The sequence below is a fragment of the Peromyscus californicus genome, unplaced genomic scaffold, assembly GCF_007827085.1.
Source record: "Peromyscus californicus insignis strain IS unplaced genomic scaffold, ASM782708v3 Scaffold_7__1_contigs__length_154581171, whole genome shotgun sequence".
Lineage (NCBI taxonomy): Eukaryota > Metazoa > Chordata > Mammalia > Rodentia > Cricetidae > Peromyscus > Peromyscus californicus.
In genome coordinates, this window is record NW_026294595.1 from 96,956,605 (window position 1) to 96,969,866 (window position 13,262).

The window sequence follows — 13,262 nt, forward strand, 5'->3', positions numbered from 1 at the left end:
GGAGGTTATTTACTGCAACAAGGGCAACTTATCGGTGGTGAGACCACAGAATAAAATACCATTCCTCTCCCAAGAACTGATAACTGCTAATAGTCTATAAGGGATGATAGACTCATGATGAAATGTCGAGGGTTCTGATCTTGTGCAGATAACCACAACCACATTGAGGTCATGAGTACAGTGGCTATGTCATACTATTTCATTCAGGGCTAAGCGCTCCATCATCATGCATTTTAGGCTCTTTGGTGAGTTATTTCTGCATTTACTGTCATCCATTGTAACAAGAAACTTCACTGATGAAGATTGGGTGTGACACTAATATATATGTACATATATGTATGTATAAAGTATTTAGAAGACTTTTTTTTTCCAGACAGAGTTTCTCTGTATAGCTTTGGAGCCTGTCCTGGAACTCACTCTGTAGACCATGCTGGCCTCAAACTCACAGAGATCTGCTTGCCTCTGCCTCCCAAGTGCTGGGATTTAAGGCGTGAGCCACCACTGCCTGGCTAAAAGGCTTTTTGACAGCTAACCATTTTGTAAAACAATGGTAGTAGGCCCCCTTTAGAGTCTATAACTGCCTTAGCCATAGGATTGTCACCAATTTTATAGAATCAGATGTGAATTCTTTCCTGTGAAGCAGGTCTCAAATCCAATCAGAAAGTGATTGGTTACTCCCATTACAGCCATGCCACTAATTATACTAGAGGGCACATTTTGTCTGCAAGTTATTCATTATTACGGTTTAAAGGACTCACAGGTGGGTAAGACTGTTGATCACTTTTATTCACTATCAGTCAATATATTTTTATTGTGCAATGTTGTACAGCTGACCCCTAGCGCTTATTTGTCTTGCTTAGTTGATAGTGTATGCTAACTGAGAGTCTTTGCTCTTGAAAAACACAGTCAAAGATCACCTTCAGGCAGTTGAAGAATACCTCCCAAGGAAAGAAGAGCATAAGATTGTTAAGAAAACATCATTTAAAGACCACAAAGTAAGAAAAGATAGAGCAGGCTTCCTTCCCTTGAAAGAAAGGAGGCTTTGAGAAAGAGCATGCAAAAGAAATAAGAATGCTATAAAAGTTAAAAGATACCATAGCAGAAATTAAAAAACAACAAAAAGGAAGGAGGCTGTGGGGATAGCTCACTGGCAGAGTATGTGCTTTGTGCTCTGTTGCTTGGATCCTAACGGCTCCCTTGGGGGAGGGAGTGAGAAGGCAGGGCGTCAACAACACAGACCCTGGGAGTCTGTTGAAAGCAAATAACGAACTCCTTTGTTCAATAACAGGGAAGGCCTTATATACCCTCCTCCCAGCGCCCAGTCTGTGTGGTCATCCCTCATTGGCTGGGCATCATCAGGAACTATGACATCAATCAGGAACTCTGACAGCTTCTGTTGCTAGGCCCTCAGGAAGACTCCAGGTTGGCTCTTAAGGAGTATGTTATATGCATGCCTTGGCTACTGGTCTAAGCCAATTTCCTTGACCCTGTGGGCCTGTACCACTACAGTGTTCAATACTCTGGCTTCAGTCTAGAGCATCAAAAAGTAAACAAACAAAATTAACCAACCAACCAACCAACTAAGCAACCAATTAACTAAACAATACCAACCAACTAGCTAAACAATATCTTGGAGCCCATTTGGGTTTCCTAGTGGCTTTATCCAGCAGGTCTGCATAAAGATGATGATTGGACCACAGGCCTGAGTACCAGGTGCTTGGAAGGGTCTACACTTGGCTGTATCTCGCAAGGGGGAGGTCTCTGCTCTTCCCCTTGGCATTGTCATAAAAAGCCCTTTGGAATAAAGTTCTGGGCTGGTGGATAAGGATCCAGGCCCTCCTCAGGCTATCCTGTGTTTCTGTCTTTCCTCTCATCATCTAGGTATCTCTTTCTAGCTAATATTCCTCACTTCTCCCTATTCAAGAGTACCCTGGGTCGCAAAAGTGGTGGCTGGTCCATCACAACAATATCAACCAATCAACTAACTAATCAACTAACTGAACAAAAACAACATCCTCCCTCACACCTTCAAAAACAGAAGGTAGATAGGCAGGGAGACTTCTAAGCTTTGAAACTGTCTATGCCCACAGTTTACAGTTTATATTTACAATACTGTATTTTCCCATTTCAGTACTAAGATACCTGCACAGGGAACTTTTCCATAGAGCAATGGAAGAAATTCTTTACTCTGGGAATTATTTCAACCTTAAACAACTCATTGAAATTGACCACTGAACTGTTCAGTTAACCACCAAGCACTAGTTACTCCCAAGATGGAACCCCTGATTGTGGTGATATATTATATACCCTAATAAAATTTTGCTTGAAGGTCAGAGAACAGAACAAGCCACTATATTAAACAGACAGTGGTGGCATACACCTTTAATCCTAGCACTCGCGAGGCAGAGATGCATCTGGATCTCTGTGAGTTCAAAGCCACCCTGGACTACATGAGATTGACTCAGTCTAGGAGAGAAACAGAGCCAGGCAGTGGTGGGACACACCTTTTATCCCAGTACTGGGAAACATACACCTTTAATCCCAGGAAGTGATGGCTGAGCGGAGAAAGGTATATAAGGTGTGAGGAGACAGGAACTAAAGCTTTTTCGGCTGAGGAAGCTCATTCGGCTAGAGGCCTATCAGCTGAAGCTTTTTCAGGTTGAAGCCCTCTCCACTGGAGCCCTTCCAGGCTGAGGAGTTGGTGAGGTAAGAGGTGGTGGCTGTGGCTTACTCTGCTTCTTTGATCTTTCAGCTTTCACCCCAATATCAGGCTCCAGGTTTTCTTTATTATAAGACCATTTAAGATTTGAGTGACACCTGGTCTCAAGACCCTTGCTTGCTGTGACCACCATCCGTAACCATCATCCTTACCCAATCTTGACCAAGTCTGAGCATGTTAAGACTGCTCTTAGATTTCAAAACTTCATAAACACCTCAACTTTCCCCTTCCTTCAAGACTACCAAGAAAGGTTAGTTAAGGCTTTAGGAAACATAGCTTTGTTTATGCAGTAGGCTGTTTTGGTACTCTTTTTGATGGCTCTAAAAATCATTACCATTCAAAAAGTAGAGGGATCTGGGAGGGTAGGAGAAAGAAAACCCAGGAAAGTAAAAGGTCAGTTCTGGATCTCTGATAAAACTTCCAGCAAAAACAAAATGATGGGAGAAAAGTATCAAAGAATTCCAGAAAAACATCTTAGTACTTAAGGCCTGATACATCAAGGAAGATTCACCCAAGAATACAATCACAAAATTTCAGGAAAAATGAGACCCAGTAGGCAAAGGCAATGTTGATTTTTCTGTAGAGAGAATGTTGGCCACCAGGCGGCAGGACTGCATCAAACGCGCCAATTAAAGCCTGGGTTCCTTACTTTTCCTAAGGCATTATTGGAGAGGTTGGCTCAGCTGGGAGTTCTAATTCGAGGGCTTTTAGGGTAGGGTTGGGGTGGGAGTTTAAAGAACAAATTCTAAAGTGTAATTGTGGTGGACACAAGGTTTCTCTCATGCAGGCATTCATTCTTAATTTTTTTTAAAAAAAGATTTATTTATGTGTATGAGTGTTTTACCTACATGTATGTATGTGCACCACGTGGGTGTCTGGTGTCTGGCAGGGAGGGACCCAATGCATCCCCTGGAGTTCCAGATGGTTGTGACCCACCATGTGGGTGCTGGGAATTGAACCCAGGTCTACTGCAAGAGCCGTCTCTCCAGCTCCTGATGGAATGTCTTCTGCTTCTATTTGCTTTAATTTTATTAATTTTTTGTTAATTCTTTGAGAATTCCACACTATGTATGTTTTTCAGCTATTTTGTTTATATTTGAGATAATTACATCATTTTCCTTTTCCCTTTTCTCCCTCCGGACCCTCCCATATATACCTTGCCTTGTTTTTTTTTTTTTCAAATTCATGGTCTCCTTTTTACATTATATAGCCCCTTTGATATTATATAGTTCTCCTTTTTACATATATAAGACTACATATGTATATATACATACACACACACACACACACACATATATGTATATTCTTAGACACGTAAGTACAGCCTGCTCTGTCTGTATACTGTTACTTGCGTGTATGTTTTCAGGGCTGACCATTTAGTACTGGATAGTCAATTGCTGTGCTCTTCCCCGGGAAGACTGTTTCTCCCACTCTCAGAATTCCTTAGCTGACTAAGTTCTTTGTGTAGGTTGAGGCCTCTGGGGCTCCCCCGGCCGACGTTTTCACTCACTGCTTTGGCTGAGATGACTTGGAGGTGAGGCTCTGGAACAGCCAGAGACCTACAAGTAGACTTTGTGTTGTGGGCTTTTATGGGGAATGGTGTCTCAGTGCCCCGATGGAGCTTCCTGAGAGCCAGTGTTCCAAGAAACACCCACAGAAACTAGAAACTACAAACTACAGCCATTGCAATCTGGTCTCAGAAGTCGCATTGTGTCACTTCCATATTCTGTTGCAGAGATCAGTGAACTGTAGCCGGAAGCCAGGCCGAATCCTGCCTGCCCTGTTCTGTCCCCTCCCTCCCCCAGCGCTGAGCCTGCTCACTTCTTCCTGACATTGTTTTGCCACGCTGTCTTCTTTGTCCCAGCTCTCTCAGATTGCTGCTTTTGGTTTCTCACAAACTGGTGTTTTGAGGAAGAGCCCTCTAAGACTTTCCAAAGGCAAAATAGATGCGTCTTATTTTGTAAGAAGTTAAAAACCTAGCTGCTGTTGATGTCCGATAAATTTCTTTTAGTATGAAACAGGTCTTTATTTTAGCAATCAGTAGACAAGCACAATTTTGAAAGTTTATACGCAAACATTGTTTCATGTTTCAAGTTTGGAGGAACAGCTTATGAAACCTATGAAACTCACCAGGTCTCTTCATGTGGACATATAGAAATGCCTGTTGTTCTTGATAAGAGGATATAAAGTTCCAGTTTCCTCCATATATCCACCCTCAGCTTTTTATGCATTTTCAGTGAATACTAAAAGAAAGGCAGGAAGTATTCTTTTAGTATAAAAGTGTCACTGGCACTTTTATCTGCTGGTATCATTGCCTTAGAAGTTAATGAATAGTAATAAATAGGCCACTGCCAGAGTTTTTACCTAGTTCATTTTTTCTTTAGAGAAAAAAGAACTTTATTTTACCCTGGGCATTTGAAGACTCCCAAGCTTGGAAGACTGATGATATACACAGCATTGTCAAAAACATGCTGAACAGCCATTTCCTTTTTAATCACTGGGTTGGATTAGTCCCTTTGATCTGAAACTCTTCAACTCTGATGTCATCAATTGCTTCAACTTCTCAAAGGATTTTGAACTTAGGGAAAGTCTTGGTTCCTGCTGAAGCTGAATTTTTAGTAGCTTGATATGATGCAGGGGAAAATGTGCATCTTCCAAAGGATAGACACTATCACTGGCTGCAGGCCCATGATGTAGGTGAGCAATCACTGGCAATATCCAAGAACACACCTAGGCCGGTATCTCCTGACCTCTGGTATGGCCAGCAGGACAGCTCTTGGCTTACCACATAGAACTGTCAGAGGGCATGGCAAGGAGGCAGCCCCATTAGAGGAAACTTGTTTGGATTCAAGGCACACATGATGATTTCTCTGTCACCAGGATTGATTTGATGGTCTCAGTTATTTTTTATAGTTGGTCTACTCCTTGACTGAAGTGATGAATCCATATCTTTGTAGTCTGTCCCAGAATGCCTCCCCTAGACACCATAAACTGGTCCCAGGTGTTCTTCCTGTTGTGTGGAAAATCCCTGGATGTCCAAAAAGCCTCGGGACCCATTGCTATGACAAATTCCTCTCTCTTGGAAGGCAGTTCTTTGTGGATCCATTGAGAAGCACAGCAACTCTTCTAAAACACCCTTATAGAATATTCATTTGGTTGTGTATTAGAAATCCGTCTTTCAGGCGGTAATACACTTGAGTGTGGAAAACCAATAGAGTGCCAGTACCCACAGGTCCCCCTTCCTGAAGCCAGAGGGTGCCAGTGCCCACACATCCCCGTTACTGAAGCCACAGGGTGACAGTGCCCACACATCCCCCTTCCTGAAGCCATTGGGTGCCAGTGCCCACACATCCCTCTTCCTGAAGCCACAGGGTGCCAGCGCCCACATGTCCTCCTTCCTGAAGCCAGAGGGTGCTGTGGGATGTTCTGTATGGCAAATGTGTTGCTGATTGGTCAATAAATAAAACACTGATTGGCCATTGGCTAGGCAGGAAGTATAGGCGGGACAAGGAGGAGAATAAAGCTGGGAAGTGGAAGGCTGAGTCAGAGAGACACTGCCAGCCACCACGATGACAAACAGCATGTAAAGATGCCGGTAAGCCACGAGCCATGTGGCAAGGTATAGATTTATAGAAATGGATTAATTTAAGCTGTAAGAAAAGTTAGCAAGAAGCCTGCCACGGCCATACAGTTTGTAAGCAATATAAGTCTCTGTGTGTACTTGGTTGGGTCTGAGCGGCTGTGGGACTGGTGGGTGACAGAGATTTGTCCTGACTGTGGGCCAGGCAGGAAAACTCCAGCTACAAGAGGGTGCCAGTGCCCACACATCCCCCTTTCTGAAGTCACAGAGCAGACTGTTTCACTCTGTGTCCCAGGTACCACAGCCCCCGCCTCTTGTCAGAGACTCTGTGCCTTGCTGCTGAGTGGCAGGCACCCCAATAATGTTTTTTTAAACTATTGTCAAGAGATGCAGTATGGTGCCAGAGAAGGTCCCTAGGATGTCTGGAAGGAAGTAAGCCATCCAAGCCAAGGGGATGTTGAAGTGTCGAGTTGATGGTAAAAATAGTCAGTACAGTCTGCAATCCAGAAATTGTAAAGATCTGTTTGATCTGTCTCCATCATAATGGAGGAGGTAGGACAAACCACCACCTTTTCCTAGACCCAGGACAGGAGTCAGATTCCCAGGAAAAGGCTGATAATAATTGTACTCAGCTGAGGTGTTGGCTGAGCCCTCAGGCTTGATAGACCTGGACCAAAATTAACAGGACGTTAAGGAGGCCTTAAGCAGACTGGTAGCTTACTATTAGTTGTGGAGCAGACATCTTTGCGTTCATTATAATAGAGTAATATAGCAATTTATAAAAGAGCTGATTCAACCTCTAGACAGTGGGCTAGAGAGAGGGTCTCTAAGTGATCCCCAGGTGATGGATGATTGGCCAGGGAGCTAACTCTAGAGTGAAGGATAATGAAGCAGTTCCTCTGAGCTCATTCAAGTAGCCATCCTGCCCTAGAAAACTAACAACAACAAAAGATTTGTGTGTGTGCGTGTGTGCGCATGTGTGCGTGTGTGTGTGTGTGTGTGTGTGTGTGTGTGTGTGTGTGTGTGTGTATCTGCAGTGTGGTTTGTGTCTATAGTGGTGTGTGTGTGTGTGTGTGTGTGTGTGTGTGTGTGTGTGTGTGTGTTTCCATAAAAGTGAATTCCGGGGATCATGACTGAGGCCAAAGCAAAGCTAGTGCCCACACCAGTAACTGGCCCATATCATACAAGCGCATTTCCAGGGTTTCGTGCAAATGAAAGAAAGACACTTTCGCTGTGTTTCTGTTTCATCTGGAACATAACCTGGGTGATGCGGTTTCTTGGGCGGTTAGGCACAGAAACTCTGCATATGTTAGGGAATGTTTTGTGCTCTGGTAAATAACATTCATCTCTCTCTTTAGTTAACCTGGGATATTTTCACACTCAAATTTCTCAGTCCCCCAAACTCTTTGCTGGTTGATATAAATGGTTTTATCGATACCATTCAGAGCCTTCCTCCGTGAAGGAAACTCGTTCCTGCTGGCGGTCAGTTCACTTCAGGCTTTTCTGATGACTGGTCACCTGAATTGTCAAATTTCAAACTCAGGCACCTCCCTCGCCAACTAAAATACTTGGTGCCCCTGTTTCTGGGGCTGTTTTGTTAGCAGAGTAGCCAGGGCTCTTTAATTTGTGGTGACTCCCGTCCTGATCCTAATGCTCTTTTTTTCTTTGTAGAAAGTGGTCCCTCCACTTCTACCGAGGATCCAAACAGGGTGAACCTATACTGCCTGGAATCCATGTTTTGATGGCTGGTGACTTTGCTCTCACTGAAAGACATATGAGGGGTGCTGTGTGTGCTGGAAGATAAGATTCTCTTGTTAAGCTTGGGCAAAGGCAAGAGAACCAGATACGGATCCACTAATACAACTGCAACCTTGCATACTTGTGCAGTAAGTCAGACATCTAACACAGCGCTGCCCCTAACCCTAACCGGCCCCTCCAGAGTGTCAGTTATGGAAGCTTGTGTAAGAGTTTCCTTTCTGGTCTTAAATCTTAAGAACATTTTTAGAATATATAAATTGGTTTAATCCAGCAATCAGAAAACCTAAAGACAACACAGTAACATACAGAATCCAGACTCCCCATGTATTTCCCATCTTTACATGACTTATTATATGTATCATATATATGTATTTCTTTTTTAAGGACTTTACTATTTTTAAACTATTTTTAAGTCTGTGACTATCTCTACCCTTTCTCTTTTCTCTCCCAAGCCTATAAATATTTTTAAACACACCGTAACCCAGTTAGAGTTTTTTTTCCATCTGGATCTGATTTTACTGAGCATCTGTATTTTTTTTTTTTGATTGCATGAGATGAATCTTATGTCAGCTGCCACTGCTGGTTGTATGGTGGTAGTGTATGGCGGCTGGTGGCTGACTCCTCCCTCAGGCAGCTGCTGGGAGATGCATCTCTGTACTTTAGCCAGCACGAGAGACACAAGACTAGAAAGCTGTGTTAGGGCTCCCATTTTTGTGTGTTTAGAACCTTTTTTAAAGCTTTCTCTGGTCTTATGTGGATGTAGGTGCCAGACATTTGGGTGCCATTTGTAGGTGGAGTTTCTCTGTAGCCTCTCGGCAGCCACTCTCAAATAACCATTCAGAGACTTATTATCAAGTATAAATGCTGAGCAGATAGCTTAGGCTTGTCTCCAGCCAGCACTTACAACTTAAATTAACCCATTTCTATTAATCTATGTGTTGCCCTAAGGCTTGTGGCTTTTACCTCCCCTGCATGTCCTGCTTCCTTTCCATCTGGTTGGAAACTGTGGGCAGAAGTTTTTCTCCTGCCTGCCTGTTCTGCAATACCCAACAGCTGCTTCTTAAATAATTGACTCTGAGGCTTAATATTACTTATAAATGCTCAGCTGGTAGCTCAGGCTTATTACTAACTAGTTCTTACACTTAAATTGACACACAATTCTTATCTATGTTTAGCCATGTGGCTTGGTTCCTTGAGAAGCTAGTCTCAGGCAGAGGCATGTTTACCGATAGCTCTGAAAGCCATGTTTACCAGTGCAACTCTGACAAGTTTTTGGGTCCACACTGCCACCGAGTAGTATGCCACTTGCTGCTCATAAATTCCATTTAAATGTTTAGTAGCCGGGCCTCTTAAAAGAGCCACAAGGTCTTGCCACTAATGCTGAGTCAGTCTTAAAGGAGCTGTGCCTCGGCTCACCACCAGCAAACAGAGCCTACAGGAGAAAAGACAGTTACAAGAAGCTGCATTTGACTCTGTTTTTGTGTGTTTGGAATCCTGTTTTTAAGCTTTCTCAGGTTTTATGTGGAAATTCTTGCCAAATGTTTGGGTGCCACATGTAGGTGGAACCTGACTCTGCCCTTTCTCTTCCCAGAATTCTCCTAGTTTGATCACCCCACCTATACTTCCTGCCTGGCTACTGGTCAACCAGCATTTTATTAGACCAATTCAAGTGACAAATCTTTACAGTGTACAAGAGCATTATCCCACAGCAGGCGACTCCTCTCACTCTGCTCTTCTTCTTCCCAGCATTCTCTCTGCCCCAATAATCTTGCCTGGCTATTGGCCAATCAGCTTTTTTTTTTTTTTTTTTTGGTTTTTCGAGACAGGGTTTCTCTGTGTAGCTTTGCGCCTTTCCTGGATCTCGCTCTGTAGAACAGGCTGGCCTCGAACTCACAGAGATCCGCCTGCCTCTGCCTCCCGAGTGCTGGGATTAAAGGCGTGCGCCACCACCGCCCGGCTCAATCAGCTTTTTTATTAACAATGAGAGCAATACATATTTACAGTGTACAAAGATTGTTCCACAGTAAACCACATTAGGAATGATATGCCCACATTTAGATGAGGCTATAGAGAACTTCAAGAAATCTTAGTGAAATCATATCATTTCAAATTTATTAATCAAAACACATTTTATTGTTTTCTTCTTTCATATTTACTGAATGCAGTTCCAACTTACTTCAGAAATCATCCCGGATATAATCTTGAACAGCACAGCCACTGCACTGAACTGGACTTTTAGCACAGTAAACCAAACCTTATCACATTCGAGACGGTGACCTAATAGGAAATAGAGGGTCACAAGAAGGAATGCCCCTCCAGTTTTGATTTCTGTCTCTTGCCCGAAATGTCAGCATAATTAATCAGGCCACTCATAAAAGAATTGTACTTCCTTTCCTGGGTAACACGTCACAAATGAGACTGTTAAAGGTGGCTAGTGATCTATGTCTTAAATACAATCCCTCAAGTGACCTGTGGAGAAGTCCAGGTCTATGTCCCATCTCTACAGCATGCCCTCTCCAGCTAAAATCAGTGCAATGTAACTCTTTAAAGTCTCCTCTTCACAGATACCATCTGAGGATATGGAAAAGTGAGATGCAGGACGTGATTTCCCCGATATGGAAACAACTTAGCTGCAGATGAAGTACCTTAGGAGCCCCCATGTCACTGTGTAGCTGCTGCCCAGGCAAAGAGGAGCGCTCCTCTCCCAGCCTCCAGGCTTGCCTCCCTTTAGTGGGTGAGATCTTTCTGCTTAGTCAATATGCTCACTAACTTTTCTCTACTGACTCATCAAGAATCTTCTTCTGTGGTGGATGTTAAGGACCTGAGCAGAGGCCCCAGGAGGCTTCCAGGGACTCCTCAAGCTGCAGTGCTGGCAGTGGACACTGCTGAGTTGCACTTTCTGCTGCCAGCGACACACTGACCTTGGCAGGGCGTCTCACATGGGCTGCTGCCTTCAAATGAATGGCAGTACTTTGAGCTTTTCAAAATAGCTTTACCCAGAATCAGAGGAGTCCAAATTCAACTCAAAATCAGGCAAACAGAATGGAGTCAGGCAGTTCCTGGATCTCACTTTACATTTATGTCACCTTATAACAAAAACGTCGTAGTGTAGCCCTTCCAACATGTTACCATGTTCATCTTTATGATAAATTAGCCTTTCTGGTTTTCCAAGGAAAACCTTAGTCATTTCCTATAGTCAGAAACTATGGAAAAGTAGTTCTGAATTCTACCTTTTTTTTTTTCAGGACATTTTAAAAAGCACATTAGAATCTTGCAAGTTTTCAGGAAATGCTTCATGAGATTAATTTTTAGTGCTAACAACAGGGAGACCCAGAGCCTTGTTGATCCTGGAGCTGTGCAGCATTGACCTTTTCCCTACAGTAGCTGAGGTCCTGGGGATTAACTATCTCTGACTTTTGTGGTGTATCAGCAGCTGTGCACATGTAAAAATAAACATCTCTCTCTGAAACAGGAGATCAGACAGGAAAAGAATATCAGTGTCTTTCTATAAACAGTCTGGTCTGTCCACAGGGGCAGAGTTACCTCTTCATCAATCTGTGTGGAGTAAGAAAGAAGAGGGTTGTTCGAGGCCCTCCCCACGGATGCAGCCAAGCCCCAAGGGGATGGGGAGATGGGAAGACACCTCTACACCAGAGGCGATGCTTCCGGAAGGCAGTGGTGTTAAAATTAGCTTTCTTGGTTTCCTTGATTTCAAGGTGGCTCTTGATGGGCATTTTTAGGAGTTATGGTGGGCTAACGGTGAGAAGGGAATCGAGTGAGAACAGGATGATCAGAAGGAATGTAGTGGAAAAACTGGTTTGGACTTTTACTATCCCACCAGAGGTGTTTAGCCTAGGTTTGCAAGTTTGCATTCTAGAAATTGCTTCATTTTAACCTAGGTATTAATTAAGCTGCTGTTGGGTGTCATTCTCAAAGACAGATTAACTGAGTCAAAGATTGCTTATGCTTTTTATTTTTAAAAAAATCATAGCACTATTAAAGCATCTAAGTGTAAATATCATCCCAAATTATCCCTAAGTTCAAAGAACTTGACCTCTATTAGATAATTCAAAAAATAAACACCTAGGTATAATAAATTATGCTTCATACTATGTTGAATATTATTACTCATTGCTTATTCTAATGTCCTATGGACTTCATTTTTATCCATACCATAGGTTAAGATGAAACAACAACAATAATAATAATTTTATAATAATAAAAATAATTATTATTTGAGTCAGGGTCTAGTTATATAACCTATATAGCCTTGAACACATGGCAGTACTCCTGCCTCAGGCTTTCAAGTACTGGGATTACAGTCATGTGTGCCAACATACTCAGTTCAGAAATGAAATTTCCCAAATTCATCCTATATGATTCTTTTTTTACCTTAAAATTTTTTATTTAATTTTATTACTTAATTTTTTGTTGTTGTTGCAAACTCCATATTTTATCTTTTACTTTATGGGTCAAAGTAATAAATAGGTATCAATGACAATTGGAAGATGATTATATAAAATCCAAATATTGCTGTCTCATGTCACTGCTTTTTTTTCTTCCTTGAACTTGGTCTTTGAGGGCTGGACTCACAGTTCTTGAATCTTTAGCAGCAATGTCAGACAGAAAAGCCAAGTTTCTCCTGTTGAGGGTTTAACAGCATTAGCGTAGTGTCTGTTGATCTCAAATAAACCTTAGCTTATCTTTCCCGAGCCCCTACTTAGGTCCTAGAATCTCAGAGTTGGTTTTCTTCCTCAGTGAGGAATCAGTGGTAATCGAGGAAGAATATCCCTCCATTACCTTTTGATGGGCGAGTTTACACATCAACGTGGCTAGGCTGCCATGCACACACAGCAGGTCAAATACCAGTGCAGCTGTTACAGCATACAGGAGGGCATTTACAAGAGTGGCTAGCCTTTAGATCAGGAGCGACTTCAGCTAATCAGCTGAGGACTAATGAGTCAAGACTGACAGTGTCTGAAGGAGAAAGAATTCCCAAGACTACAACAGGAAAACCCTGCCTGAGCAGGCTGTGGCCCTGCTCTGTGAGTTTTATAGTCAAGACTGGCAGCCACAGTTCTTGACCTGGATTTCCGGGCTCCGAAGCTGCCCTATACTAATGTTAGATTTGCCAGACCCAGTAACTTCCCGAGCTTCCTAAAAAATTTCAATCTCATTTCTCTGGAGATCCCCGACTAATAAAAA

General features: G+C 42.8%; 1 pseudogene; it reads right to left on the bottom strand.

Annotated features, from left to right (window-relative positions):
- Positions 1 to 5,121: 5,121 nt before the first annotated feature.
- On the bottom strand, positions 5,122 to 10,245 carry LOC128100973 (thymidylate synthase-like; annotated as a pseudogene).
- Between the last annotated feature and the right edge of the window lie 3,017 nt (positions 10,246 to 13,262).